Genomic DNA, 15,206 nt, shown 5'->3' on the forward strand with positions numbered 1-15,206 from the left:
TATCTCCTTCTTATGTGTCAATAGTGATAGCCAAGTAAAAACCCTAGTTACATAATAATACCATCTCCATTGGGTGAGACTCTCCATTAAAACCCTAGTTACATAGGAGGACGCTTCCCTTTTGTGTTTTATCTATTCATAATCAACAATTATTGTTTATCTAATAAATTTTCTGGTTACATTTTGACAGGTAAATAAAAATCATAGTATTGACCTAGATAATCTGTTTTGCTTTATTGATATTTGATAATTTTTTTTGTATTGTTTTGTATTAGCATTAGTCATAATGATCACGGTTTTTTCCGGCAAAAACAAATTTCATTAAAATGAAAGAGTTATTACAAATACATATACTGAATTATTGTACCATTATTTTCCAACTTCATATTAGACATAGTGGCACCAAAACTTTCGTAACATGGTCTTTCTAAAATATTTCGACGTCTTTGTAATTTTCTTCAACAATACCACATATATTTTTATTGTATCAAGTACCCGATCCTCTCTTGGTAATAGGTTTCCATCTAATAATAACCAATGCATTTCTCATCTACCAAATTTTCTCAATACCAATCAAATATTGTCTCTAATATTTAACCAGAACCATATAATAACTCGACATCTCAATGCAACAGGAGCCAAATTGGTGCGGCCATAATTCCATCACAAAAAATATAATATTTAATGGGAGCAACAATTTGGTTGGATTGGGGAAGTGTAATCACATCATCAAATTCAAGATTAAGATATCTAGTTTTGATTTTCAACCACGTCTTCCAAATACAAAAAGAAATAAGCAGCAAAGGGAAGAGAATAATAGCACCGATGTAGAGAGTTTTTCATCTCTTTGAACATGGAACCGAGATGTCAATATTCGATATAGGCATAAGACGACTTCTGTATGTATGACTAGTCCATAGTGGTATTCCACCATCTTTGATTTTGTAATTTGATCTCCTAGATCCCAAATCTGGATTTGAAAATCCTTGATCGATTTAGAAGTTCATGGTTGATATGCATATATTTCACCATGTTTCACCATAATTTATTTACATCTTTTGCATAATTTACTAGCTAGTTTTGTCATTATTTTGTATTTTAAGCTATGTTTGTGCATTAGAGTAGGATTTGCATTGTTTCATGCATAAACAAGTGATTTGGACCCCACGAAGCATGTAAATGAGCTGAAGAGGCATAGACTGCAACTAGTGAAGCAGGCAAAGGTTGGAACAGAAGAAAACCAAGGTTCAGAGGCGATTCGACCACCACACTAGACCATGTGAGAAGATGGACTCGACCAGTGGAGAAATAGAAGAAGAAGGCACTCGACCATGCACTTGACCGAACACATGGTCAAGCACACCCAAACGCCTAGGTGTTTTGTCTGTTAGCTAATCTAGGGCTTCCCTCTTATCCTATAAATACTCTTTGTACTCTATGGCTGCCCACAAGTCAGAATAGGCATAGAATAATATCTAGTGCCACCTCAAACCTAGTTTTTACCCCTTTTGGGTTTTTTTTTCTGCATCATTAGCCACTTTTGTTCTTGCTTTTCCCAGAATTTTCTTAGTTTGTAATCTTCATAACTTTATGTGTGTTGAGAATCTGGGTTTGATATTTTGTATTAAATTAAAGATTTCTCTTTTATCTTTCTCATCATGTTAGTTTCATCATTTTCTGGGTTTGATTATTTCATCATCATCATGATCTGTTCATCTAAGTCGTGAGCTAGGGTTCTAGAGATGGATTAGGTTGGTTTAGGATTATGGTTGTTTAGATTGATCAAGCTTGTTTGTTTATAGATCTCTTCGAGATTAGGTGTCCTCTATGTTGTTCTTAGACTGAGAGGTTAAGAACAAATCTTAAGCTTCCTTGCATCATACCAATGTTTAGGTTGTTAGATAAAGCTAATACTGGAGATTACTGTGCCTAGCCTAAAATATTAGTTGTCTAGGGTGGTTTTTGACAAATAATGATCTGGATCTTTAAAGCATGTTTAGTATGGTTTCACCAATGAGAGTTGGGTTAGGATGTTACTAAACTTGATTACTTCTGTCATGAGAGTGGATTAGTAAGTCTTTAAGATCACTTTCTAGAGATAGCTCATGTTGATTGAGGTTTGTTGATCATTTTAGATAGCTCATGTTGATTGATATCAACAAGGGTCAGGATTTCGTAAACCTAGTCACCTTAAGAATTCACTATTTTTCATTCTTCAGTTTGTTAATAGGTAGAGATACCGCTTTACTAGATTTTGAGTTTCATATAAGGCATGTCCTAATACCAATATATTAGGATGAATCAGATGATGTTGTTCATTATTGTGGCTGTGATTTGTAAGGCTGTTATTATTCCTTTTCAATAGAGTTAACATTTTTAAGAAAATATGAAGATTTTAGTATTTGTCTCTAATAACTAAGAGATAAGCATTAAAACTCAATATTTTTGTTGATATGAGCAAGGGAAAAAAATTGCACTTTTTCAGTTCGCTTTCACGACCCATATTCTTAGGGACCAATCAGTAACAACAATTACTTTTGGTTGTCCCTTTCACTGCATAAACTTTTGTTGTAGAAACTTTAACTGTATAAATTATCATTAATCGTTAACTGTTAAAATACGATTGGTAATAAAAAAGTATAGAAACTGTGACTGTTTTATTTATTACATATTTTATAAATAAATTTTGTGCTAAAAATCAATTTATGTGTCAACATAATAAATTTTATTTAAAATAAAAGTTTAAAGAAATAGTAAAATTCATTAACAACAAATAAAAAATAATTAATCCATATAAATATATGGTTAGGTTTGTAGATCGAACAACCATCACTCAAATGTAATTGATAATGGTTTATGATGGGGACGCCAACCTAATTTGCCCTTCAAAAGGGAAATTTTTTTCTCACATGCCCAATTTAATCTGTTGTGCCCAAAACAATGGTTGATTACCACTCTATCCTTACTGATTTGAATTAGAAAAAAATAAAATTAAAAAACAATAAAAACCAACAGAAAAGAAACAGTTGTTGGAGAAATTTAATTTCCTCCGTTATTACCGTATCTGCTTCTTCTTTCCTCTGTTTTGTGTAGAAAAACAATCCGGCGAGAGGTGAAAGAGAATATTGAGCACTAGTTTTTTTTGTTTAATACATTCTGGTTCTCGTTCCGTTTTGTCTCCACCTAAAGCTTTTCTATCTCCGTCCGATTCAGCTCTGGTCCAGTAATAAAAGTGAATCGAATATTGTATTTTTGAATTGTAGTTTTTTTTTTGCGAATTTTAGTGTTTGGATAGCACACAGTCGATTGGTAATAACAAAAATTAGTTGCATTATGAAATTAGGGCTGTTAAATCGTGTTGAATCAAGGAAATGGTGAAATCCGATTTTGAAAAACCCAGAAATTGTAGGAGAAAGGATAACTGGTACAAATGGTGTAACTGAGACATAGTGGTACAAATGGTACAAGTGGTATAACTATGGTAGCCATTTTGTAAGTGTTTTTTTAGTAACACGATTGTAATTGTAATTACATGAGGCGATGAAAAGCAACATACAAATTGATTATGGAGGCGATGAAAAGCAACTGTGGATAAATGGGCAAGATGCTATTTCAAGGGAGAGAAGTACAACATAGACACAAGCAATGCGTGTGAATCACTTAACAATACGTTTAAACTGCAAGGAAGTATTACCTATTACCTATGATTGATGCAGTATTGGAAATTTATTTTGAATGGTTTAACGTCCATAGAAAAGACGCATGTGAAGCAGGACCCAAAAAGAAATTGGTGCCTTTTGTAGAGAACGTCATTCATAAGCTATGCCCGAAAGCAAGACCTTTGGTGGTATTCGAGCTTAATAGCTACGAACTTGAATACAATGTTACCGGATCCGATGATAAGACTTTTTACGTTAACTTGAAGAGCAAAAGTTGTTCTTGCAAATGTTTTGATATAGACAAATATCCTTGTATCCATGCAATTGTCGCGGCCGGAAACTTTGTGGGAAATACAAGGAGAACATCGAGCATCGCAATGCATGACCTATGTTTGCATTACTACTGGCTTAACTCGTGGGTCGTGGCATACTGCAGAACCATTTTACTTGTCCCGTATGTTTCAACTTGGAGTATTCCGGATGAAATAAAAGAAAGATGCGTCTTGCCGCCGAAGTACACATCAAAACCGGGAAGAAATCAAGAAACCCGGTTTCCATCCACAGGAGAAAGTCGTCGAAAACGGAGGAACAAGTACCAGCCTGGGGTAGACTTGGATAGATTCTTGCAGCTTGACAGTCCTGGACATGAGACATAAGACTATTGGGATGACTATTGTTGTGTTCGTATTTGGATTTTTAAGACGTAAGACTATTGTTGTGTTGTATTTTGTAGTTTTAGGACGAAAGACTACTTGCATGTTGTGTTGTGTTGTGTTGTGTTGATTTCCCAACAATCGCAACTATTTTATGAACAGGTCCGATGAATTTTTAAGGAGTGGAACCAGCAGGTATAACTACGTATAATTAGGTATAACTATGTCAAAATTTACAATGAATTATATATAATTTAAAGTATTTATTAAATTATATATGTTTAATTATAAAACATGGTAATTTATAAAATTACAGAGAAATTTTTATTGGATTTACTATATTGGAGTTAATCAGGAAAAATATATATATATATATATATATATATATGAGATACATAAAACACTTCTAATAACATAGTGTATAGTTACTCTAAATTATGTCCATCAATGTATGGAACTGGTGAAAACTATGATGTCATGATTACTAAATGATTAAAACCTCTAACATAATAATTAATATTAGAAAATCAACTGTCCAACTACATCGCATTTATTTAACCCAACGTCCAACTACAAAATTTACAAAATCCTGGAAAGTACAACTATGAGTACATACGTCCAACTGAATAACTAGGGGATAACTATATACACAAATCCTAGTAGAAATCTCACGTGCGCCGTCTTTTGTGACCACGTGCGCCGCAATCCTGAAAATAATATAATTATATTAAAACTCAAACCCAACTTTCCTTTAAGTTTCTCTTTTTCTTTCTATTTCCTTTGTTGTTTCTTTTGAACTTTTTCTTCTTCTCAGCTCTCGTTCTCTCTCCAGTTCCGTCGAGACACACAACCACTGCCGCCGATTTCAAGTGCAATTCCACCGTTGCAACTGATTTCGAGTCAATTTCTCCACTGAGCATAAGCTAATTTCATGGAATTCTATTTTTGGAAAGTAGATCTAGGGTTTCTGGAAACATAGTTGTACCTGTTTAGAGCATAGTTGTACCTGTTTCCAATACAGTTGTACCTGATTAGAACAAGTTGTACATGTTTACAATTTGTTTAGAACCAGATTTATGGAGTCCATAAACAAAAACCTGGATCAATAGCAACCTTAAATCCCAAAACAACACACTTCCATTATCCTAGTCAGAAACATAAACAAATAGACTAAGAGTTATATGAGTTTGACCAAAAGCACACACAAGCAATAAGTTTTCACTTCTTCTTTCTCCCTCGCTTCGCCTCAGCGGTATAAGGAGGTTGGGTCCATATTGATGGGACTACTTCACGCTTTTTAGCTGGTTTGTCATCCTCATCGTCATCCTCATCTCTTTTCTTCTTCTTCTCTTTCTTCTTCTCGCTACACGTCCCTTTACTCTTCTTGGCCTTCTTCTTCTTGTTATGCACATCTTCTTTAACAGCCTCAGTCTCTGCCGTCTCCTCCTCAACAGCAGTCCCTAATTTGAAAGGCTAATTATAACCACCACAAGACAAACAAATTGAAAACCTTTAAAAGTAAAGAAACAACATACCCATTGTAGTATCTCCACCGTAAACAACCATATCTTGGGATGTGTCACCTCCACTTGGACCAGCAAACACATTCTCCTCATATGCCATTGGAGACACATTCTCCTCAGAATATCTTCTTCCTCTCTCCAATTAGGTGAGCTCTCCACATATAAACAACCGGATCAATAAAACTAACACCCGCATCAACAACATCTTCTTCTACTACACGCGACAACCAAATCTTTAACAGCAGCCTTACCAAAAACCCTTTTCGCCCACTTTAAATCTTTATCAGAGACAGTCTCACTTGGATCATAACCCTCGGGGTACTCACTGCAATCAAATTTGGTTAATAGTGCATGCTCTCTAATGGAGTACCTAATCGGCACTCCATTAACCACAAACCAGCATTCACTATCAATCTCCGTTTTGGCAGTGTGAAGCAAGAGCATCAAGAAGCCTTGAGACATGTGGTTTCCTTGTCTAGGCATGTGGAATACATGCCTTAACTGTGAATGATCCTCAAACCATTGCACTTCATCAAATGGTTTCATAAAATCCAACGTATCCTTCAGCCGACACCGCAACCCTACCCTAATACTCTTACAGTATTCACTTGGAGCAAAGAACATCCCCACTGGCTCCATTGGTTGCTCATCATCATCACTTTCCTGAAAATTCATACACATACTTAACATTACTTTTTAGTTGGACGAGTTATACTAGTTGTCCCAAATCAAAATTTCAAATTGCAAACACAAATATCATCACCTTAACGGATTTCTAACAATACCATCAAACCCTAAACATTTAAAGTTGTACTATAAGTTCTAAATCAGTTTTCAAGTCAATTTCAAACATATCATACCTCAGATTCCTTATTTCCCTCTTCTCCCTCTTGATTAATGTGTTCCTCTTCTTCACTACCACGATTTTCCGCTTCAAATTCCTGAAAATTCATACACAAAATTCTATTTAATAAGTTATACAAGTTGTCCCAAACGTTACACAAAAATCTAACTTGTTCTAATTCAATTTTCATCTCCATTTCAAAAAAATCATACCTGAGATTCCTGGTTTCCGTCTTCTTCGTCTTCTTTACTACCAAGATTTTCCTCTTCTACACCTTCTTCAAGGTTCTCTTCATCACAACGCTTATCATCTTCCTCACCAATCGGTTGCTTAGGGAGAATTGTCTCACTGTCACTCTCAATTGAAGATGGTGGACTAACTAGCTTTACAGGACCCTTTCTTTTGGATACCATTTTCCCTTGCATCACAACAAAATCACAAAATCCGGTTATAAAGTCTTCAAATTGGATCGTTTATTGTTTACAAGTTTCTAAACTAAACTCTCCAACTCAATTCCAATTGAAACATGCAAGTAATTCGTCACTTAAAATCACTCCGGCGACAGCAGTTACTATGGCGGCGTGTATGGACTTCGACGGCAGTTCCTACGGCGGTGATTTGAGATTTAGCTAACGGCGCCGTTAACAAACACTTGAACGATTCAAGGATTCGCGACGGAGGAGGAGAGAATGGCGGCGTTGTTAAACAGGTGGTGACTCGCCGGAGCTACTCTTCTGAATCGGCGGCGAGAGTTTCTCTACACAGCGGCGAGACTTCTTCTCTTTTCTTTCTACGGTTTTACCCTACTATTATTAGGGTAAAAATGTGTTGGATCCGTTGGATCCTGGGTGGATGGGTCGGGTTTACGGATCCCATGGTTGGGTTATGTAAATTTTTAAAATTTCTTTGGTTTTTTGATATTTTGTTAATTTTTTCTTTTTAAAAATAATTGTCAAAAATTCTTATTTTCCATAGAGGGCATATTTGATTACCTTTTGGAAAAGGAGGGCAAATTAGCTATTGATCCTTATGATGGTCACTAATACAATATAGTTATGAAAAATGGATATCAAAATAACAAAAAAAAGTTAATGTTAAATTATACACCTATGGGGAATAAAATTAGAAAAAAACACATAATTTTATTTTATTTTTTTCTACAGTCTAAAAAAGTCTCACATTTGTAACTTTAAAAATCGAATGTACATCGATAAACAAAAAGTGAGCAGTTAGACTTCAAAAACTGTTAGAAACAAATAAAGTTCTAAAAACATGATTGGTAACTTTTTTGCTGTTAAAACTTTAAATTAAATCTAAAAAAATTAAATTATCTCCAAATTAGTCCTTTAATCTTCTTTTATTCAATCTAACTTAGTTCCCCGGTTTACATAAATTTACAGAATTTGACATAGATTTTTTTATTTATTTTTCAAATTATTTTATAATTTACTTTAAAAATACTGTTTGAATATATTCAAAGATACTTTTTAATATCTATATACATTTGCATGTACACAAATATAAAATATATATATGACGCTAATAAATCTAAATTATATATGTATATACATATATTTATAATTAATACAAAATGACATTGTTTTAAAAAAAATTATAATCATAGACATTTTCATTAATTATTTTATCACATAGTTTTAAAAAAAAAAAAAATTGCTTTTTACCCAAAAAAAATTCACTTGATTATTGCAAAACATTACTCCATCTCTCCATACCCCTATATAACTTCATCGCTCTGTAAACATATTCCATAATCAAAATCTCAAACATCTATAAGAAATTGAAATACAATTATATAGAAAGAATTCATTATGGTTTCATGACATGAAATTCATTACAATAGTGTTCATGGCCTTCGCTCTGTCGTTTCTTGCTCTAACCAAAACAACAATTTTGGGGGGCTGAAGTGAGAGCAGCATGTGTTGTGGCAGGTCTTCAAATATGCAAGTTGGTAGTAACAACCGAAAACCCACATTCAAAAGAATGTTGTGCAAAACTGAAAGAACAACAATCATGTTTATGTGATTCTTGAAAGATCCATCGGTTGGTAAGTATATTAAAGCTGCAAAAGAGGTTAAGCGGCTTGTGATTGTAACATCTGCGAAGCAAAAATTGGGTTTTTGGTAGGGGTGTCGATCGACACTTCTTGTGGTGTCGGTCAACACCGTGCGCGGTTGGTCAAATCGGTTCGATTTTAATTCTTCGGTTTGCGTGGTTGGTTAGAGGAAGCCCTAAACTCGACTATAAATTGGAAAAGTCGAGTTCTTCTTCTTCTTCAGCCGTTTCGTTACAGAGAGAAGAAGAAAGAGAGAGAACCTTTCAGTGAGTTCTTGTGAGGTTCCTTGCTTGTTTTTGTGATATTTGTGCTTGGGGAGTGAGATCTAGGCTAAGGAAGTGAAATGAGCTTGTTGTGGAGCTTTCTGATCGTGGGTTGTCGATTTTCTCATTGATTGGCAAAGGTGAGTGCATGACCATGGCTTATCTAAGTTAGGATCTCTATTTCTGTGATTTTGTGTGTTGTGTGGTTGTTTCTTTGGTTGTTTGTGAATTTTTCGTAGCTCCTGAGGCTTAGATTCGTTCCTAGGATCGTGTGGGACAAAAAGGAGAAGCTTGGAGGCGAGATTCACAGGTTCTGTTCGAAGGAAATCGCTGCTCTGCATCGATGTCGGTCGACACCAACGCGAGGACGGCCCAAGGACTTGGCGAGCGTCGGTCGACACCATGTGGAGGTGTCGGTCGACACTGTTAGGTTTTTGGGAGTGTAGAGCCGGTGTCAGTCGACATCAATATGGTGTCGGTTGACACCCTTCTGCAGGGACCGATTTATGTCGTGTTGCTTTTTGCATGTTTCCTGGTTTGTTTTATTGTTGTTGTTTGTAGCATGAGAGATCTTATTGCTTGTGTGTAAAACCTAGAAGATGGAAAGATTACCTCACTAAGTATTTCGGGTAATACTTACGCCTCTCTTTTGTGTTGTGGCGCATGTAAATGTAAAGTGTGATCGTAGGATCAAGGCTATGAAGAGGAGGATGTTCTAGAGGCTCGGTTGTTTGCTTTTTGTCTTTCTTAGGATGCTCGAGTTGAACTTAGTGGTATAGAATGGATGTTAGGAATATTGGTTTCATTATTAGTTATGTTTTGGGTTATTGTTGGAAATGATGTTATGTTATTTATTTGCTGGTTATTGATTACTGGAGTTGATATATTTGTTATCCGCTGTTATTGAAGATTGGGGTAGGTTGCTAGTGAGTATGGGATCACTAGATACCATATTATAAAAAAAAAATGGGTTGGTATTTCAATGATATAACAGAATCTATAATGTTATATTCTTCGAAATTATAGTTGATATTGAAAGTTTATCATGCCAAGATTATTGACCTGATTCAATAAAGTGTTTGTTTCTCTATATTTCTCGTTATTGTCGATGCTCAAAATTCAATATCTACTTGTGTTTTACTCTTTAGTAGAGTATGATTTTCATGTCTGATTTTTCTCATATTGTCAAGGGTTAGATGTCGTTACACTAGTCCTCTTGAAAATAGGAATTCGATCTTTCATTGGGATTAATTATTGATTTAGAGTTTTATGGGAGAAACTTGTAAATTGGGAATTATTTTCCTGCTTTATGATTTTAGACATTTTTAGGATATGGAACATGACTGTTATGCTCTTGTCTTTTATAGCTTCTCCTTCATTCTTCTACCGATCACAACCTTTTTCTTCTTTCGATCAAAACCTTTGCTTCCTCTCCCGACCATTATCCTCGCTTTCTCGGCCATAATCCTTGCTTCTAACCATCAACATTATCTCTGCCACTCAAAAGTCGAAACACAACTCCTTTGCCTTCGAAACATCAATCACCAACACCATCTCTGATCCAATGAGTTCAATGATTTCAATTAATTTCTTTTTAAATAAAAGAAACTAAACCATAAGTACATAATATCTAATGAACCCAAGGACTCCAATCACAAACATCATTTGATCTCATCGTCACCACCATCAGATCCATTGTTTTTCGTTTGGGTTTGACAAACACAAACCAAAAAATCCAAACCAAAAAAGAATATTAAGGCAAAAATGTTTTTGTAAGTAAATATAACTGCTAAATTTCAATCCTAACACTACAAGAAAACACGTCTTTTGCGATGGACAAATATATCGCGAATCCCTCGCAAATCGACAAAAGCGAGAAATTTGCGAGGAAAGTCCGTTCCTCGCAAATCGGTCAACATTGCAATTCCCTCGCAACTTTTGCGAGGAATTGTTGTCCCTCGCAAATCCCACGCATTTTGCGAGGAACTATTTTTCTAGCAACATCCTAGCAATTTTGGATCTAGTAAATCCCTCGCAAATTTGCGATGCTTTTGCAATTAAAATTTCCGTTGCAAATTATAATAACGGTGCAAATTGTAAAAAAAAATTAGAATTTTCATTTTGGTAAGCTTCATTAAATTAAACCTGTAATTAAAATTAAACCTAGAATTATAATTTAACCTTATACTTAAGCAAATTAATGCTGTAATTAGAAGTACTAAGTTTACAATAACAAAACATAATAACCGATTTTGTTCTACACAAAAAATAGATATGAGAGGATAAAGAGTACTAAGTACTAAGTTTACAAAACAAGTTCATCAGTGTTTACTGTCCGGTGGTTCCATCTCCGGTGGTTCCATCTCCGGTGGCAGGTCTGGCCGGTGAATCTTCTCGGCGATATCTAGCAGCAAACTCTGGATCTTTAGATGCAAGATAATCAAAGTATGCATCATAACTATGCATCTTCTCTGAATTTTCTTGCATCTTTTGTGCATTGGCCTGTAGTTGAGTTGCCTGAGTTGCAAGAACAGCTTCGGCAGCAGCAAGCTTCGCAGCTAGAACAAGTGGATCTTCAGAAGGAGGAGGCGGTTGAACAATCTGAGCTGAAGATGCTTCTGCTTGCATGTTACCAACACCATATATCTGGTTCTTTTTCTTCGGAGCAACCTGCCAACAAAACATATAGACACCATAAGTGTTTACACAAACACAAACATTAACATAATTAATGAAGCATGTTTTACCTCGGCATAAATTTGGTTCTTCACAATTAGTGATAACCCACCAGAAGCACTACTCTCCATGTTATCCGCTGATATTAGGGAAGACTCAGCTTCAGCTATCTTTGACAACACTTCATTGAACACCTTCTCAGACAGTCCATCAACAAACGACCCATCAGGTTTCCTATGAGTATCTTCTAGTACTCGCAGGAAATCAGGTAGTGGCTCACCAGTACTCTCAGACTAAAAACAGAGAAATCAAACAACTATATTACTATATTGTATATATGATATGATTAATGAACTTGTGTTAAACATAGATACTTACAAGCTTTCGTGCTCGGGCTTTCAAAGAGGTCTGACCAGAACGGTGCTTATGTATTCCGGTGCCATCAGGATCACTATAGCAAGCATTACGGCTATTGATACTCTTTGCTTCTGATTTTGGTTCACACCAAAAGTTGACCAAGCCATCCCATACAGTAGGATCAAGCCACCGCGGCATTGCGTCATTACCTTTCTTCCTCCACTTACCCTTCCACCGAGACACTTGATCACTCATCCGGGTCTTCAACTTCTTTTCAAACTCAGCTCTAACTCTTCCATTGATGGAAGCATCCCAATTATATGTTTGCTTGTAAAGACATAAAATGAATCAGAAACAGAATCAGAACCAAATTCGAATGATAAACACACAAAATCTGTAATTTAAACACAACAACAATTTGTAACTTACCGCAAAAGTTTCAAACCACCGGTTTACAACCGGACCTGGTGTTTGGGTCCAATTGGCATGAGCCGACTTGAAATCTCTTTCAAAAATGGCCCGGACAGTAGCAGCAACCGAAGAATCCTGGTCAAACCTACAAAACATAAGATAAAAGGAATTAGGATCATTGAAAATACAAAACATAAAGATAAACTATATGTTAGATACATAACATTCTCACCAAATAGTACCCGGAGGTCGCTTAGGATCCAGTTTTGGTAAGCCAGCACGCCAGGGACTTGCAAGTAACTCTTCCAAAGTGAAAAACACTTGAGAGGCACTTGCACCGTTGACACCCGACGTTGATTGCTGAGGAGGAGGATCATTTTGCTGAGGAGGAAGATCATTTTGCACCGGTGAGGTACCTTGAGAAGAGGCGGTAGAATGTAGCCTTTGAGCAAAGCCAGTAGAGCGTACCCCTCGAGAAGGGACGGGAGGAGATAATCCTTGTGAAGATATGAACCTTATGTAATGGTTTTGGTTGATAGATCCGTTTTGGTCTCGAGAAGACATCTGAGAAGAGAAGGAGAACATGTAAAAATCATTACCCTAAATTAAAAACAAAAATTAAAACCCCTAAAATCGAATCGAAACCCTAATCCCAAAATTAAATCCCCAAAATCGTTACCCTAAACCCAAAATTAAATCCCCAAAATTGAAACCCTAAACCCAAAATTAAATTCCCAAAATCGAAACCCTAATCCCAAAATTAAATCCCCAAAATTCGAAACCCTAAAATCGAATTAAAAACCTAATCGCATCATAACCCTAAACCCCAAAATGAATCCCCAATTTCGAAACCCTAATTTAGAAGGGGAGAGGAGGAGACTTACCAGCAAAGAGAGAAGAGATCGAGTCGGAGATTAACCGGACAAGAGAGAAGAGGAGGAGTTAGGGTTCGAGAAGAGGAGCAGACTCACCGGAAAGGACAGAAGAGATCGGAGAAGAGAGAAGAAATCGGAGAAGAAGGGTTCGAGAAGGGTTTCTCTTTTGGCTGCGGATTAGTCGAGGTTTGAGCTTCGCTCAAACTAGGTTTTCTAATTATATATAAAAACACTGCGTCGCAAATCCCTCGCAAATATTGCTAGGGATTAGCTATGGTCCCTCGCAAATCCCTAGCAAGCATGTAAAAATATGTAATTAATATTTCAAGAATTTGCGAGATAATTGCAAGAGTCCCTCGCAAATCCCTCGCAAAGTCTTTAGGGTTTAGGATTTGCAATTTTCATTAGTGCCCTCTCTTTGATTATAAATCTTGAATGATATCAATTTAATAATTATTAGTAATGTAATTAGTCTTAAAGGTTAAGGTTCAAGGGTTTAGGGTTGTTATTTGCGAGGGAATTGCTATGTATTGAGTTTTTTGCAATGGATTTGCGACGAATTTGCTATGGCTCTAGCAAATCAGTCGCAAATTTGTCGCAAACCTTGAATATCTAATTTGCCAAAACCATCAAAATAATTGTAACAAATTAGTCAAATTAACTTTCAAGTATATTATAAGGTCCAATGGTGTCATCATACTCTTTTCTATCATCAAACTTTCCAAAATTGTCCAATTTTGCATCTTACTCTAAACATGATGATGTTCTACACTATATCACATATATGTTCATTACATTGAGACAAATATTTGCCAAATTGTCCAATTCTCTAACAATTTTGTGTTGCACTGCTATCTTTGATTAATAGTTTTGGATTCATCTTTTTTAATCATTAATAGTAATGTAATAAGTCTTTAGGGTTTAGGGTTTAGGGTTTAGGGTTTAAAGTTTCTATTTACGAGGGAATTGTTATGTTTTGTCTTGTTTGCGATGGATTTGCGACGAATTTGCTATGGCTCTAGCAAATCAGTCGCAAATTTGTCGCAAATCTTGAATATCTAATTTGCAAAAACCATCAAAATAATGTTAAAAGTTAGTAAATTCACCTTATGAACACATTCAAATGTATTTCAGAATAATTCTATTAAGTTTTGTAATATTTATAAAAAAATTATTATCCTAACTTTGTAATGGATTTGCTATGGCTTTCGCAAATCACTCGCAATTCCATAGCAAGTTTGCTATGGAATACGTTCTCGCAAAATCGTCGCAATATTGCGATGGATTTGCGAGGAAAAGGACCTTTCCAGCGAATTTGTCGTAAATGCGTTGCAATTGAGCAGCGTATTTGCGACGACTGAGTTCGTCGCAAATTTGCGAGGAATGTGCTATGGTTTTTTATTTTCTAGTAAATCCCTCGCAAATCTATCGCAAATTTGCGAGAGCTGTGTTCCGTTGCAATGTGTCCTCGCAAAAGGCTTGTTTTCTTGTAGCGTAAATCCATAAGAAATTTGTGAAATATTGATTTTGTTGTAATTGATTCACATCAATTTTTTCTCTTGTGACTAGATAATAGACACCACTTTACTAGATTTATACAAAGGCTGACCCAATGATTAAAAACTAGAGTTAGTTATGAGATAAAGACTTGTTTAGTGGCATTTATAGATTTTGCCATTTCATTAAAATTAATTAAAATTTTGCTATTTTCTTATATTTAAAACACACAATTTTACACATTATATTTGGGTTAATTTGGTTTCATTTTCTTATATGGTATAGTTTTTGTTACTACTAAGTATGTCTTTTATGAAAAACACATTCTCCAAATTTTTAATTTTTTTAAGTGTGGGTTATTGGTTTGAGATTTG

Source organism: Camelina sativa, chromosome 10, assembly GCF_030686135.1.
Source record: "Camelina sativa cultivar CO46 ecotype springtype chromosome 10, ASM3068613v1".
Taxonomy (NCBI): domain Eukaryota; kingdom Viridiplantae; phylum Streptophyta; class Magnoliopsida; order Brassicales; family Brassicaceae; genus Camelina; species Camelina sativa.